Here is a 16,264-nt window from a genome sequence, read left to right on the forward strand (position 1 = left end):
AGGCACTTCCTCCTGGTCTCCCATGCGGGTGCAGGGCCCAAACACTTGGGCCATCGTTTTTTTCCCACTGCCTTGCTAGGCCACAGCAGAGAGCTAGACTGGAAGAGAAGCAACTGGGAAAGAACCGGTGCCCCAACCGGGACTAGAACCCGGTGTGCCATCACCACAGGCGGAGGATTAGCCTAGTGAGCTGCGGCGCCGGCCATGCACATTTCATTTTAATCAAGCAGTCTTTCCCATACAGTCAGGCATTTTCTTTGTCTTTTGCTCCCCTCATAAAGTCTGGAGTTGAATTTTCTATGTAGTGTGAGGGAGGGATCCCATTTTATTTTCTCAGTTAATAGTTTATCAAACAATTCATCCTTTGCATTGTTTGTCAGTGCCCCATTTACAGTCCATGACATTTCCATAAATGTACAGATTATTTCTGGTATTTATTATAGTTTTATAATTAAAGACTGATGCAGTAAGTCTCTCTACCTTGTTCTTTTTTTTAGGATTTATGTATTTATTTGAAAGGTAGAGTTACAGAGAGGCAGAGGCAGAGAGAGAGAGAGAGAGAGAGAGAGAGAGAGAAGTCTTCCATTACTGGTTCACTCCCCAGATACCTGCAGTGGCTGGAGCTTTGCCGATCAGAAGTCAGGAGCCAGGAGATTCTTCCAGGTCTCCCACACGGGCGCAGGGGCCCAAGGAATTGGGCCATCTTCTACTGCTTTCCCAGGCCTTAGCAGAGAGCTGGATCAGAAGTGGAGCAGCCAGGACTTGAACCAGAGCCCATTGGGGATGCCGATGCTGCAGGCTGGGATTTTAACCTACTGCACCACAGAACCAGCCCCTATACAGCTTTACAGTTACAAACTTCCTCCTCCCTCTCTTATTCCCACTTTTATTTTTACTGAGATCTATTTTCAATTGAGTTGATATACATATGATTAACTCTATGGTAAGTAAAGAGTTCAACAAATGGTATGAAGAAAAAAAAAAGAGAAAAGCAAACAAAAAACAAAAACTGTTCCTAGATAGTCAAAACAAGGGCAGCTCAAGTCATCCCTTCTCAAATCGTCAACTTCACTTCTACAGATTTTGTTTTAGATGCTGTGTTAGTTCTCACAGATCAGGGAGAACCCATGGTATTTGTCCCTTTGGCTTATTTCACTATGTATGATGTTTTCCAGATTCATTCATTTTGTTGCAAATGACTGGATTTCAATTTTTTTTACTGCTGTGTAATATTCCATAGTGTACATACCCATAATTTCTATATCCAGTCTTTGGTTGATGAGCATTTAGGTTGATTCCATATCTCATCTATTGAGAATTGAGATGCATAGTTACCAGTTCTGATGCTCTTTGATTCCTTTGTGTAGATCCATGTTTCCATCTGGCATCTTTTCTTTCTGTTCAAAGGACTTCCTTTCATATTTGTTCTAGAGCAGGTGTGGTGGTTAAAACTTCCTTCAGCTTTTCTATCTCCTGAGAACCTTTCCATTTTGCCTTTGGAATCTGAAAGATATTTTTGCTGGGTATGGAATTCAAGTTTGTCAAGTTTGGCCTTTTCTTTCAATACTTGTAAAGATGTTGCTTCTCTGTCTCCTGGCTATATTGTTACACATTATTAATCTGTCGTTATTTTTGTTTCCCTGTTCATAGCATATCTATTTTTTCCCTTTTTTTTAAAAAAAGATTTATTTATTTGAAAGTCAGACTTACAGAGAGAAAGGTCTTCCATCCACTGGTTTACTCCCCCAAGTAACTGCAATGGCCAGGGTGGAGCTAGGCTGAAGCCAAGAGCCAGGAGCTTCTTCTGAGTCTCCCACAAGTATTCTGAGGCCCAAGCACCTGGGCCATCTTTCACTGCTTTTCCTGGCCATTAACAGAGAGTTATGCCTTGGTATAGATTTCTTTATATTTGTAATTTTGGGGATTCTTTGCTCTTGAATGTGTAGGTTATGTGAGTGTCTCTACTTTCTGAAAATATGAAATACAGTTAATGAACTTCTTATGTTCTTATCTGCTTATAACATTTATTGTGTTTCTTTGTTGGCTTCAAAGGACTGATTTTCCTCCTCACTATAGCTGTACTTTCATGAATCCTTAGAAGCTTAGTGGTCTTTGGCCAGCTGCTAGTCTTTGTTGGGTACATTTGTGTATTTGTATAACTATTCTTGGGTTTTGTTCAGAGATGCAGTGCAGTTTCTTAGAGAGTTTGGTCTTTTAGGTCTTGCTCTGTTAGGTGAAATCAGAGTGGTATTTATTCCAGGGCTAATTTGACCTCACAATAAGACCACACCTTTCTGAGTACACTGTGGCTTGTGAATTAAGCAGTCTTTTGCAGTTGGGCTGGTAGTAAGGAACAGGCATCATTCCTGGCCTTGGTTAGTTTCCTCAATACTCAGTACTTGGTATTCTACCGTGTGTTCTAGAATGACCTTCTGCAGATTTCTGGTTCTACAAATAGTTCTCTCCTTTCTGGTTCTCTGTCTTGTTGACTCAAGGTGTTTGCCAGGTTCCTACAGGGTTCCTCCTTACAGTGCTGCAGCCTGGAAACTCCTGGCTCCCAAAGACAGGAATTGTGTTAGCTATTTTTAAAAAAAAAAAAAAAAAAAAAAAAAGTTGAATGAGCAAGAAAACAGCACTTGATGGCCTTCCAGTCATTTGTATGAATTGAATATCCCTGATACAGTATCAAACTAGCTGATGTCCACTTCCTATCTTTTGAATTTTTTAAAGCAACATTTTACCTACTTTAAGAGGAAGTGCATCAATTAGTTCTTAGGTTCATTAGTCTTCCAAAAATATTCTTCGTGGAACCCATTTATCATGCTTCTGCACCAGGGGCTCATTTGTGAAACTGTGCACCAGGACCAAGTGCCCTGCCTTTGGAGGCGGGATTGCAATTAAGCAGCTGTTCTCTGGTTGAGAGTGAGGGTGCTAGTGGTGTGCTGCCAGCTGTTACAGTGAGTACATCCTGAAGTACACCTCTGTGAACTGACTGCTATAGATTCATAAGTAATCCTGATGTGTCCATGGTAACTCAGAAAAGTTAGCTAGGAGAAGGTATTTTGGTACTAGTAATAAAACACTTGAATAGCTGCTCTCTGGAACAGACCTGTCAAACCCACAGTGAGAAATGGTTTATAGCTGTTCATTGTACCTGTAAACTCTCTTTTTAGCTATGAGTGGTTAAGGACATGAAAAGGAGTATCATCATTGTTTTCTGTGGACGGGATGAGGTCCAGCTATTCAGCTTTTATTTTAGTGCATGTTTCTGTTCCTCAAATAAAGGACATAGCCTGACAGACTTGAAGTTCTATTACCTGAAAAGATGATTGGCTTTCTTCATAAAATTCTAGCAGTTGATGTGAGCAATATATATGTCCTTTAATAAAAAATACAAGTTGATCGCAGGAGACTAATAGTTTATCCCAAGAGTTCACAAACTGGCCTAAGGGCCAACTCTGACCCACTGCCTATTTTGCAAATAAAGTTTGTGGAAATACAGCCAAGCCCGTTCATGTGTGTCTTCTCTGGGGCTACTCTCTCGCTGCAGTGGCAGACATGCATAGCTGCGTTAGCTGTGTCTCACAAGGATCCAACAGTCACCACCTGATTTTTAACAGAAAGTGGTGATCAACCCCTACTTCCTCCCATTGGTACCAAAGCAAGATAAAAAAAAATTTTTTTTTTTTTTTGACAGGCAGAGTGGACAGTGAGAGAGAGAGAGAGAGACAGAGAGAAAGGTCTTCCTTTTCCATTGGTTCACCCCCCAGTGGCCGCCACGGCCGGCGCGCTGCACTGATCTGAAGCCAGGAGCCAGGTGCTTCTCGTGGTCTCCCATGCGGGTGCAGGGCCCAAGCACTTGGACCATCCTCCACTGCCTTCCCTGGCCACAGCAGAGAGCTGGACTGGAAGAGGAGCAACTGGGACAGAATCCGGCGCCCCAACAGGGACTAGAACCCGGGGTGCTCAATAGGCTAATGCTCTGCCTGCAGCGCCGGCCAAGAAAAAAATATTAAGACCAAAAAATTAGGACTAAGCACGAAAAGTAGAGATAAACTCAGTGATACTCCCTTGGAGACTGGAATACAGTATTGCCAGGAGCTATCTGAGTAATGGTTATAGCTCAGCTTTATAACTGCCCATCACTGGACATACTCTGAATACTTTGGCCAGCACCAAACATCCAAAAAGGAGAATGCTTAACATTCCATTTTATGGACACTATCTACATACTTAAGGTCAGCAATAGTTTTACAGAAACAATACAGTATACATTTGATAACGATGAATAAATTTGAAATCCTCTTCTAAGTTAGCAATTTAATTGCACTGTTTTCCCTGCTAGGTCTGTGAAAGCATATAAAATGCTGACTTCCAAGCGAATAATAAAGCTTCAGCATTGTATGGGGCACTGGGACTCTGGACCACTCTGATGTGGAATGACTCACAGACACAAAGAGTCATTATAGCATTTCCTAGTGGTAACAGTATTACTCATTCGCTGCTTTCCCATTTGAGTAATATTAGGTCAATTTAGTGTATTGATCAGGTCCTTCTCTTAAGCTTCTTATCCCTTGATTCTTAATTTGATATAGAATCAATGAGTAACAGTTTTCAGAGACGTTTGCTTTTTAAAATGGAGTGTAGACTTAGGGAAGCCCTTATTCTTTGCAAAAGAAACCACCACCTCTTAGGTGGGTTCATTTACTAATAGAAGGTTCCTGGCACAGAGCTTTATACAGAGTGGGAAGGCAGTTTGACTGATAAATGAGAATTAAATATACAGGGACATTAACTTAGAAAAAAAAAAATAAAGGAGAGGACAGGTACTTAGCACAGCCATCCAGTGGCTACATGGGATGCTCACATCCTGTTTACGAGTGCTTGGGTTAAAATGCCAGCTCTGCTCCTGATTCCAGCTTCCTGCTAATGTGCACCCTGGGAGGCAGCAGGTGGTGGCTTAAATAGTCAAGTCCCTGTCACCCGTGTGGGAGACCTGGACTGAGCTCCCTGCTCGCTGCTGTAGCCTGGCCCTGGCTGTTTCAGGCATATGAGGAGTGAGCCAGCAGATGAGATATTCATATTCATTCTCGCTCTCGCACGCTCTCTCTCTCCCCGTGCATTCCAAATAAATGAAATTAATTAAAAAGAGAAAGAGGGAAATGCTTCTGGTTTGGAAAGGCAGGTTAACATACATACCTACCCTTGAGACTCCATGAAAATAATAGTCAGCCTTTTTTTTTCTTAATCATAGAAAAGGAGACTTGGTATTCTGTATAGTCGGCTTTTCATCACTATAATCAAATACCCGACACAGGCTGCTTATGAAGGGAAGAGAAGGTTATAAAGTGTGGTACCTGCCTTGGCTCAGTCCTGGTAAGGACCTCATGGTCCCCCCACCTTGCAGTTTCTGTCTTACTGTTTCTCTGACTTTAAGATAAAGAAGCTTTTTAAAAAATCATACAGCGTCAAAAGAATGAGAATCAGATCTGCTGTGGGTTTCTCAGCATCAGTGCTAGATATAAAAACCAATCACGCAGATGCCTGCGGAATTCTCAGAACAGCTGGTTTCAGCCTTGGGTTCTGTGCTTAGCCACACTGTCAAGCGTGAAGGGGAAACGCATGTTTCCAGATATCTAAGAACTCTTCATCTTGCTTCCTACTGTTGGGATATGTTCCAGCAAGGCAGTTGTGAACATGGATTGAGGAAACCGACTCTGCCAGCGAGAGGAGCCACTTCTGACTGATTCAAACAGAAAGGGACGTTATTGAACGGATCTCGGCTAACTCACAGAATTGTCAGGAAAACGAGAGAAGCAGGCCTGGGGAACAGGCAGGAGCAAGGACTCTTCAGTGGCTAGAACCACAGTGGGAGCCAGCAGCGCCGGCCCCTGCTGCAGCTGCCGCCCCGGGCGCCACAGCCATCACCAGGGTCTAGCACTGCCTGTCACCGCAGGCACCAAGGCCACGCTGCTTTCTAAAAGCTGCTTCACTGCTCCGTGTCTCTGTGGGAGCAGTTCTGGATTCAGAGTCCACGCTGCCTGTGCGCTTGTCCCAGGCTAGGTTCCTGGGAAGCTGGACAAGACAATTGTGTGTCTTTAGCTTCTGGAGGAGATGGGGTTGCCCACCACGAAGCCTGGTAAACTGGGGAACTTTCTGAACACAGGAAGGTTCAGCCGCTGGGCAGGCAAAGACAGTGGCAGGCGTCCTCCTGGGATCAGCGCTGCACACCACACGTGCAGGAGGACGAGGGCACAGTTGGCTGAGGGTCTGGGAGGCTGGAGGAGCTGAAGGTCTCTGGGAAAAATGGGCACTGGAGAGAATGTACGATAGGGTGGAGGAAGACGGACAGGCCAACGAGCCTGCAGGACGGTTGGAAGCCCGGAGAACAACAAGAAGCCAGTGTGGTCTCAGGGTGTTATTCAGCTCTGTAAGGTCATGATATGCAGCGCTGGTTTTTGTTTAGCCAAATATAATGATGTAACTGTTGGGGCGAGCTAGATACGGTAGCACGGAAAGATGTCAGTGCGTAATAAAGAAATAGCTGAGTAAGCATGTTACTTAGAGATACGAGAGTGACACCAGGGGACATAGTGAAATTGCTTTCTCCAGGAAGGTAGGCGATAGAAATTCTCCTTGAGCATTTCATTTTTTATTATTATTTATTTCAGTGGTAGAGAGAAAGACAGAGTTCCTGTCTGCTGGTGAATTTCCCAAATGCCTGCCATGGCTGGGGCTAGGCAAGGGTCAAGGCCAGGAAGTTGTCCTGGTCTTCCACATGGGTGGTAGAGACCCACGAGCTCGAGTCATCACCTGGATCTGCATTAGCAAGAAGGTGGACTCAGGAGCCTGAGCTGGGATTTGAGCCCAGGTACTCTAGTTCTGGGTATGGGCGTCTTAACTGCTAGGCTTAAAGGCTCATCCTCTAGTGGATTTTTAAAAACTATAGCTTTTAGTTGTTTTTAAACTGTCTCAAATTCTTAAAATAAGTGTGTACAAGTCTAGGAAGACAGGTTGTGTTCCAAAGGTTGTGAATCAGTCAATTTGAAAAACATTGATGTATTCAAATTTTTTATAAAAGATTGATTTATTTACTTGAAAGAGTTACATGAGAGAGAAGGAGAAGCAGAGAGAGAGAGAGGTCTTCCATCCACTGGTTCACTCCCCAGTTGGCCACAATGGTTGATCCAAAGCCAGGAGCCAGGAGCCCCCTCAGGGTCTCCCATGCGGGAGCAGGAGCCCAAGGACTTGGGCCATCTTCTACTGCTTTCCCAGGCCATAGCAGAGAACTGGATTAGAAGTGAAGCAGCTGGGACTCAAACCAGCGCCCATATGGGATGCTGACATTGCAGGCGGCAGCTTTACCCGCTACGCCACCATGCTGGCCCCTGTTCGTTGATAGATTCCCAGATTATTCTACAAATATAAGTTATTATCAAAATATTCTACATGACTTGAAGAATCAAAAGGAGAAAGAGCTGTGTTTGGGTTCCACTGCAGTAATCTGAGGAAAGAGCTGGCAGGGATTTTTTGTTTTAAAGATTTTTATTTATTTATTTGAGAGGTAGAGTTACAGACAGTGAGAGGGAAAGACAGAGAGAAAGGTCTTCCTTCCGTTGGTTCACTCCTCAAGTGGCCACAAGGGCCAAAGCTGTGCCGATCCAAAGCCAGGAGCCAGGAGCTTCCTCCTGTTCTCCCACGTGAGTGCAGGACTTAGGCCATCTTCTACTGCTTTCTCAGGCCACCACGGAGAGCTGGATTGGAAGACGAGTGGCCGGGACTAGAACTGGCGTCCATATGGGATGCTGGCGCCGCAGGTGGAGGATTAACCTACTGCTCCACGGTGCCGGCCCTGGGGATTTTTTTAAATTGGACTTTCTGCATGCCCACTCTGCTCACCTGTTAATCTTCCCAAACAGTTGGGTTTCTCATAGCTTCTGCCCTATGAGCTCACGGGATGCCCCAGTCTCCTTAGATTCTCACCTCTTGCTTTAAAAAAAAAAAAAAAAAAAAAAAGCTGAAAGAGTACTTCCCTTTAGGAAGCCACCTCCATCGTGTGGTCGTCAGCGTGACACAGCAGTTGAAGAAGCCGGCGCCTTCTTCACCCTCAGCCCTTGAACTTCTGTCCCTGCTTGGACAGCCCTCCCTCCCAGATCCCTCCACCCTGTGTAGGACAAAGGCATTCTCCCACTCCAGATCTCTGCCCTCCTCTCCATCCCCTCCTTCCTGGGGCCCTCTGTGCCCTGCCATGGTCCCATGGCAAGAAGCAGGGTGTGTAACGCACACTCTGCACACTGTGTTGCCGTTAGAGTTACATGCCTGTGCAGGGCTTGGTACACAGCAAGTGCTTAATACATGCTTGAGTGGATTAAAAGGTGATCAGCCAGACTGAGCTACTATGTAGTCACAGCTGGAAACTTGGTATTCTTACCTTAAAATCCTGATGCCCCAATTCACAGACCCAAAGCGATATTCAGCTGTGGTCTGGCCTCCTTTGGGTGATTCCAGTGCTGTTCTCAACCTGGTTCTCATTCTTTTCATTTTATTATTTTCCTTCTTCTTCTGTATCATCTTTGGCTTTGATATAAAAAAAAAAAAATAATGGCAATAGACCTTTCCCTGGCTCCCCCAGTCTCCCATTACCCAGAGGAGAGTGGGTGTTCGCGTTCAGTGTGTTAGCATGCAGCTGGCCATGGGACGTGAGGGCGTCACTTCCCTTCCCACCATGACTGGGATGCCCTTTCTGTTAGCATATCCCATTTCCATAACGGCACACACAAGACTGAAAAATAAACCACCAGACTTCTTTTGTTTAACCCCACATGGAAATGAATTTTGCTTTTCTTGTTATGCAAGTAACCCACGCTCACTTTAAAATGGTTTTGGAATATAAAAAGGTAAGGAGAGGAGAGTAAAACCCCATAAGCCTACCACCAAAGCTGAATGCATTTAAACTTTGATGTGTGGTACGTATCCTTAGATACTTGCTTTCTGTGCATATGATTTCCCCACAAGAATGCAGTTTTACTATTCACACCTGCTTTTTTTAAACCTATATATGTAGATATACATCATTAGTAATTGTATAACATTCTATTACATAAATGTACAATATCTTTCTGAATTTTTTTTGTGGGGGGAAGTAGGGACCCAAGTACTTGGGCCATCATCTGCTGCTTTTGTTTTGTTTTCCAAAAGATTTATTTATTTATTTGAAAGTCAGAGTTACAGAGAAGGAGACAGAGACAGAGAACTTCCATCTGCTGGTTCACCCCTCAGATAGCCACAACAGCCAGGGCTGGGCCAGGCCTGAGCCAGGAGCCAGGAGCTAGGAGCTTCTTCCAGGTTTCCTATGTGAGTAGCAGGAGCCCAGGCATGTGAGCCATCTACTTTCCCCAGGCAATTAGTAGGGAGATGGATTGGAAGTAGAGCAGCCAAAACACGAACCAGTACCCATATGGGAAGCCACCATTGTATGTGCTAGCTTTAATGCCATAATGCCACTATGCCATAATGCCAGCCCCTGAATTTTCTTTTTGAGGTTGGTCATTTATGTTGGACAAAATACAAATATTCGAGGAACTGGCTGTACTATTTTTAATAGACAAACCCTAGACTAGACAACATAAATGTTCAGATGTACTCCAGAATTGCTAGTTTGAGTGGTATAAATTTATATGTAGACATAACACTTAAAAGAAAAAAAAGATTTACTTACTTGTTTGAAAGGCAGAGTAATAGAGAGAGATCTCCCATCTGCTGGTTCACTCCCCGAGTGGCTGCTCAGTCAGGACCTGGAGCTACATCCAGGTCTACATGATTGGATGTGGAGGAGCTGGGACTTGAACTTGGTACTTCAGTATAGGATGTGGGCATTTCAGGCAGAGGCTTGATCCACTGTACTCCAATACCCACCTGCTTCGCATTTAATTTTACTTCCCAGAGATAACCACTGTTAACTTTTAGTAGAGAGCTTTCCAACTTCTTCCCTCTGTGGATATATGGAAAAACTCTAGTGAAGTCTATAGTTTTAGCTTCTTACTCCTTTGAAATCACATTATTCCTATCTTTCTGCAATTTCTGTTTTATCCCTTAAATTTCCTGAAAAGCTTGTAGAGATTAAACTCAGCACAGATGAGTATATGGGGGTGAATGTGCGTGTGCTCGTATGCACATTCCGTGCGCGTAGGCAATGTGAGAGCTTGGTGATTTACCTCCCAAGGGACTTAGAGAATTTATTCCTTGGTTCATTCAAAACAAATAAGTATATCTGAGTAAGTGCATGCCATGTGCAAGGCTCCAGGGAACCTAAGCTGCTTAAGACCTGAGCTTATGGTCCAGGGAGGGAACCTGGAGCTTGTATTTGTTATGATGATAAAATCATGCAACAGCAGCCCTGAGGTTGCTTTGGAGGCAAAGAAAGAACATCTCAGGAAGTCATGGCCACTGACAGATTATTTGACCAGACCGGGTTTTGAAGCCTGGTATCTGTCACTTGTGGGCTGAGACCTCAGTAGGTCCTTGACTTCCCTGCCTCAGTTTACACTGGTGAAGTAGTCCCTCCCCCACACTGTTGTTATGGATGTTTATTGAGAAAGTTATTACAGTAGAGTGGTGAATGTCCCTTAGTAGGTATGTGGGGGAAGTAAATAAACCATGGCATATGTATTACTACAGTATTATACAGCTGTTAAAATAAGGTCATTCTATGTATACTGATAGGGAGGGATCACATGTTGTTTGCTACTATTTGTATAAACAATTTTTTAAAAGATTTATTTATTTGAAAGAGTTACACAGAGAGAGGAGAGGCAGAGAGAGAGACAGAGGTCTTCCATCTCTGATTGACTCCCCAATTGGCCGCAATGACCAGAGCTGTGCTGATCCAAAGCCAGGAGCCAGGAGCTTCTTCAGGGTCTCCCATGCGGGTGCAGGGGCCCAAGGACTTGGGCCATCTTCTACTGCTTTCCCAGGCCACAGCAGAGAGCTGGATCAAAGTAGAGCAGCCGAGTCTCCAACTGGCACCCATATGGGATACCGGTGCTTCAGGCTAGAACATTAACCTGCTGCGCCACAGCGCTGGCCCCTGTATAAACAATTTTTTAAAAGGTATAGCAATGGATATCTATGAGGGATCTTCTAATCATCCATAGAAAATGTACATTAAGGAAAAACTGCAGGGGACGGCATTGTAGCATAGCACCCATGATACCAGCATCCCATATTGTTGCTAGTTCAATACTCAGCTGCTCCACCCCGATCCAGATCTCTGCTACGGCCTGGGAAAAGCAGCAGAAGATGGGCCAAGTGCTTGGGCCCCTGCTACCCAAGTGGGAGACATGGATGAAGCTCCTGATTCCTGGCTTCACCCTGGTCCAGCCCTAGCTGTTGCAGCACTCTGGGGTATGAACTAGCTGATGAAAGATCTCCCTCTCTGTCTCTCCCCATCTCTGTAACTCTGACTTTCAAACAAATTAAAAAAAAAAATCACACATGGATTTCAAAATTTTTACATCAAAATAAACATCGGGGCAGGTGTTGTGGCAAGCCAGTCAATTATGAATTGTATTTTTCCATGAATTTTTTGAAGAACCCTTGTGTCTGTGCACCTGTATTTTAATAGACTATCTGGTAGGCTATCCAAGTAACTAGAAATAGGGTGTAAGTTCTTAAAGGGGCTAGGGATCAAAAGTGGGAGAAAGGTTCTTTCTTTCCATGCCTTTCAATTTGTGTTGAAATTATACCATATGCATTTGTTATCTAAAGAGTTTTTTAAAGTTATGAATAAAAATCTTGAGCTTATCACAAAGAAAGGCAGTATCAGTGTAACGTAGTTTTTCAAATATTTGTATGTGCAGTTTCTGTGAAATGGGATAGGCTGGCACTTACCGGCTATGGGGCTTTGGGAGAGTTACTTAAGAGCTTTAGCTCTGTCTCCTCCTGCAGACTAGGAGGTAACAATAACAGCTACCTGCAGAGTTGTGAACTGACATGATATGGTCAGGTGGGGAGCAGTTAACATGGCACACACGGTACAGGGCGCTTCATAAAGTTCATGGAAGAACGGGACTAAAAGGTTTATTTTGATGCAAGAGAAGTTGGGAAGTCCATGCGTGTAAGGGGTCTGAAGAAGTTCAAGCAAAATGCATATTAAGAAAACACCTACGCACAGCATCTTCCATGGGGCTCAGGTCCTAAGTCAGCATAGCCTTGTTGATGCTAAAATTGCCCTTGAAAAGTCCTGCAGGTACCAGTGCGTTCTACATGCTGTGTCCACGTGTCCAGCCTTTCCTCTGCCGGGACCCAGTGGCCAGCCCCTCTGTTGAGTACCAGATAGACTGGTTGTTCCTCAAGTAGAGACCATGTAACAGGAAGGTCTGCCTACAAACCTTCCACGAATACCTTCCACGAACATTGAAGGAAAAACCAACCCAGCTTCTCCTCAGCTCAGTGCTGTGACCGGGGGTTGCAGGAAGTGTGCCGGCAGTCAGCTCGGACATTGTCTGCCTGGAAATAGCCTCGGTCCCCCAGGCCAAGGGCTCAGTCTGCTCTGACAGAGGTTGCAATTGTAGAGGTGCTTATGGCGAGGGGACGTGGAGCTACTGTGCCCTTCTGTGTCACCTCCTGGAACCCAGTCTATGTTTTTTTGTGGGAGCTTCATTACACAGACACAACTGATTGAATCAGCTTGGCCCCAGTGCCCCTCTAGGGGGTCGGGGTGAAAGTCTTAACCTTCTCCTGTGACCAGCCTCTTCCTGATGCACCTGCATGTTGCCAGCTGTCAGACTGCTCATTAACGTATAAAAGAAGATGCATGTCAGGGAGGACATTCAGCTCTTGGGTGCTGACATCCCACATCAGAGTACATAGGTTTGAGTGGTCTGAGTCCCAGCACTGTCTGATTCCAGCCTTGTGCTAATGGGCACCCTGGGAGGCAGCAGATGGCTCAAGTACAAGCTGCCTACATGGGAGACCCGGATTGGGTTCCTGGTTCCTGGCTTCAGCCTGGCTAGGTTGAAGTCCTTTGAGGAATGAGCCAGAGCATGAGAGATCTGTGTCTGTCTTAGTCTGTCTACCTTTCAAATAAATGAAATTTCTTAAAAGGCATTTATCACTTTGGAGATTCCAAGAATGTTAGAAATTAGCTGTGTGCCAGGAAAGCAGACCAACCAAATAGATACTTCACAGTATCATGGCTTCTATCCAGCAAGATGCTCACACTATGAGCAAACAAAAACAGATTTTCATCTGCCCTGGTGCCCAGCCAGGGTAGGACAGAGCAGGCAGAGGTCACCTACACTGTTTAAACGCTGCCATCCAGTTTTTTTGTTCTGCCATGTGCATGTGCTTGGATTTGCTGAGTTAAGCATCACAATAGAGCTGCTCCATCATATCTCTGTATTCTTCCCCCTAAGAGATGCCAGTGACTGCACTCGTGTTCTGATCTGGGGCCTACAGGTGCCATGCCCTGAGCAGTGAGGAGACCACCAGAGGCATCCCCTGGAAAGGGGAAAGGGGAAACGGGCCATCTCCCCCAGTCCCTTGCTCCCTCTTCAACTGCAGCAGGTGGCTGGTGGCCTGGTGGATGTGTGGTCTGTCAGTGCAGCCAGTGAGAAGTCCGTGTTCTGCCCTCTGTGAAGAGCTTCTGGGGTACCCTTCTCACACAGCTTGTCTGTTCCCAGGGTGGTTGTTGGGCCTAGTGGTGAACTCCCTGCGAGGCTGAGACCACAAAGGCTTTGCTTTCTAGACTTGACGGTGCTGTGGCAGTAAAGGTACCTTTGAGATGTAGTTGATTGTCTGTCCAGTGTTTAGACTTGATCACCTTAACATCTGGTGCTTAGCATCCAGAGTCACACGTGGAGACTTGATCCTCGGTACTTAAATCTCCATCTGTTAGCAACAGAACTCGGTCCAGCGTCAGCACCCATAAACCTTTGCCTAGAAGTAGCTAAGAGCAACATCCAGACTGCTGCCCTACAGATAATTCCTGAATCAGAGTCTATCCCCAGCTGGCCAGGAGTTCTGGGTCTCAAACTCTTTTCCAATATCACCTTCTGTTCACTTTAGGTTGTGCAGAGAGTGCGAGGGGTCTTCAGACAGTTCGCGGGAAACGCATGTTATGATAAGACCGTGCATGGATTTCAAAACTGTTGGTACCAAAATAAACTTCATCTTTTAATCCCATTTTTCCATGAATATTTGAACTGCCTGTGCACAGTTCTATATCCTAGGTTGCTTTGCACAAACAGAACACAGACCTTTGTAGCAAAGCTATTGGCTTCTAGGTGGACCAGCCTCAAATGAAGCTTGTCTCAGTAGTAGCTCCCTGGCGGCCCCAAGAAGTGACTGAGGCACTTATCAGCAGGCCTGCCAGCCTCCTGTTGTACCACAGCCCACCTCTGCTCAGCTGCTCTGTGTCACAGTGCAAGCCATGGATTAAAAATGTAAGGAAAAAGAAACAGGGAGCATGCATTTAGCTAACAGGTAGGTTACTGACATCTGGATACCTTGTGAGATTCCCAGTTACAGCTCCAGACTCTGGCTTTCTGCTAATGCAGACCCTGGGAAGCAGTGGGAGGGCTTCAAGTAATTGCTTTCCTGGCACTCACGTGGAGGACCCGGATTGACCCTGGGGACCCCATCCCTGCCCCCAGCCATTGAGGGCATTTGAGAAGTGAACCAGTGGATAGGAGCATTCTCTTGCTCGCTCTGCCTCTCAAATAAGTTTTTGAAAAGTAATAGGTAGGGGGGCCAGTGCTGTGGTGCAGTGGGTTAACGCCCTGGCCTGGGGTGTCGGCATCCCATATGAGCCCCGGTTCAAACCCAGCTGCTCCACTTCCTATCTAGCTCTCTGCTATGGCCTAAGAAAGCAGTAGAGGATGGCCCAAGTCCTTGGGCCCATGCACCCACGTGGGAGACCCGGAAGAAGCTCCTGGCTCCTGGCTCCGGATTAGCACTGCTCTGGCCATTGTAGCCAATTGAGGAATCAACCAGCGGATGAAAGACCTCTCTCTCTCTGCCTCTCCTTTCTCTATGTAACTCTGACTTTCAAATAAATAAATAAAATATTTAAAAAAAGTAATAGGTGGGGTATCATTGTAATACTATTTTACTTAATTATTCATATTTTATAAAGCCTAAATACTATTTTTAACATAGCATTCAAAATCGTTGAGACAGCTTACCCATTTTGGGTACCACATCCTTGAAATCCAGTGTGTAGTTCACACATATAGCACATGTCCATTCATATGAGCTAGTGACCAGTGACTGCTGAAGTAGACAGTATGGGTTTAGTTGCCAACTTTCAGAGTGGCTGATGTCTGTCATCCTCTGATAAGTTATGACATGTGTTTCCGCATCACGGGGGAGGTGTCTGAGATGGCAGATCTCATTAGAACAGTCTGCCCCCAAATGAGCCTAAATACACAGTGCCATGCTGAGCATCTGGTTGGAACCACTACTGTCTAAACACTCATCATATCCACGTGTTATACTCAACAAGTCTGTCTCCAGTGTGAGAGTCCAAGCCCATGGATGGTAGGGACCCTTGCCCATCTTCTGACTTCTGTTCCCTAAGAGCGGTGTTCTGTGCATGGAAGACATTACATGGATATGTTTAATGTGAAATGAGATTCCACTAAACGCTTTGGTGAGGACTTCTCCTTCACCAAGTTTGATGACACAGGTGAGCGTTGTGACGCAGTGAGTTAGGCTGCCGCTGGGGACATCTGCATCCCTTGTTGGAGCTCCAGTTCAAGTCCCGGCTACTCTGCTTCCAATACAGCTTCCTACAAATACACCTGGGAAGGCAGTGGATGATGGCCCAAGTGCATATATCCCTGCCACCTTTGTGGGCGACCAGGATAGAGTTCCTGGCTTGCGCATGGCCCAGCCCTGGCTGTTGTGGGCATTTGGAGAGTGAACCAGCATATGGAAGGTTTCTCTCTGTGTGTTTATCTCTCTTTCAGAGTACATAAGTCTTTAAAAAAAAAAAAAAAAAAAAAGGTTTGACAGAATGGCATCACTGGTTGAAGCCAAAGATTGTATGTTTGCAACGTTTGTTGTTCTGATAGAAGATCATTAGTGGTCCACAGCTAGTTGTTGCTACTTAATGCCTCTTTCTTTTGTTGACTTTGAGAGAGATTGAATACCTACAGAATTTCAGCCCTGTACCAAGTGCTGGGTGTACAAAAGATAAATGGGCAACAGTCCCCATTTGCAGCAGATAGGTATAAAATAACTCCTGCAATAATACCCAGCA

At 45.2% G+C, this 16,264-nt stretch overlaps 1 protein-coding gene across 4 annotated transcripts in view; it reads left to right on the forward strand.

The window, feature by feature from the left end:
• E2F3 (E2F transcription factor 3) overlaps window positions 1-16,264 on the forward strand; it is an 87,225-nt gene that overhangs the window by 57,221 nt on the left and 13,740 nt on the right. The gene's annotated exons all lie outside the window — the stretch shown is intronic.

This window comes from Oryctolagus cuniculus, chromosome 5 (assembly GCF_964237555.1).
Source record: "Oryctolagus cuniculus chromosome 5, mOryCun1.1, whole genome shotgun sequence".
NCBI lineage: Eukaryota > Metazoa > Chordata > Mammalia > Lagomorpha > Leporidae > Oryctolagus > Oryctolagus cuniculus.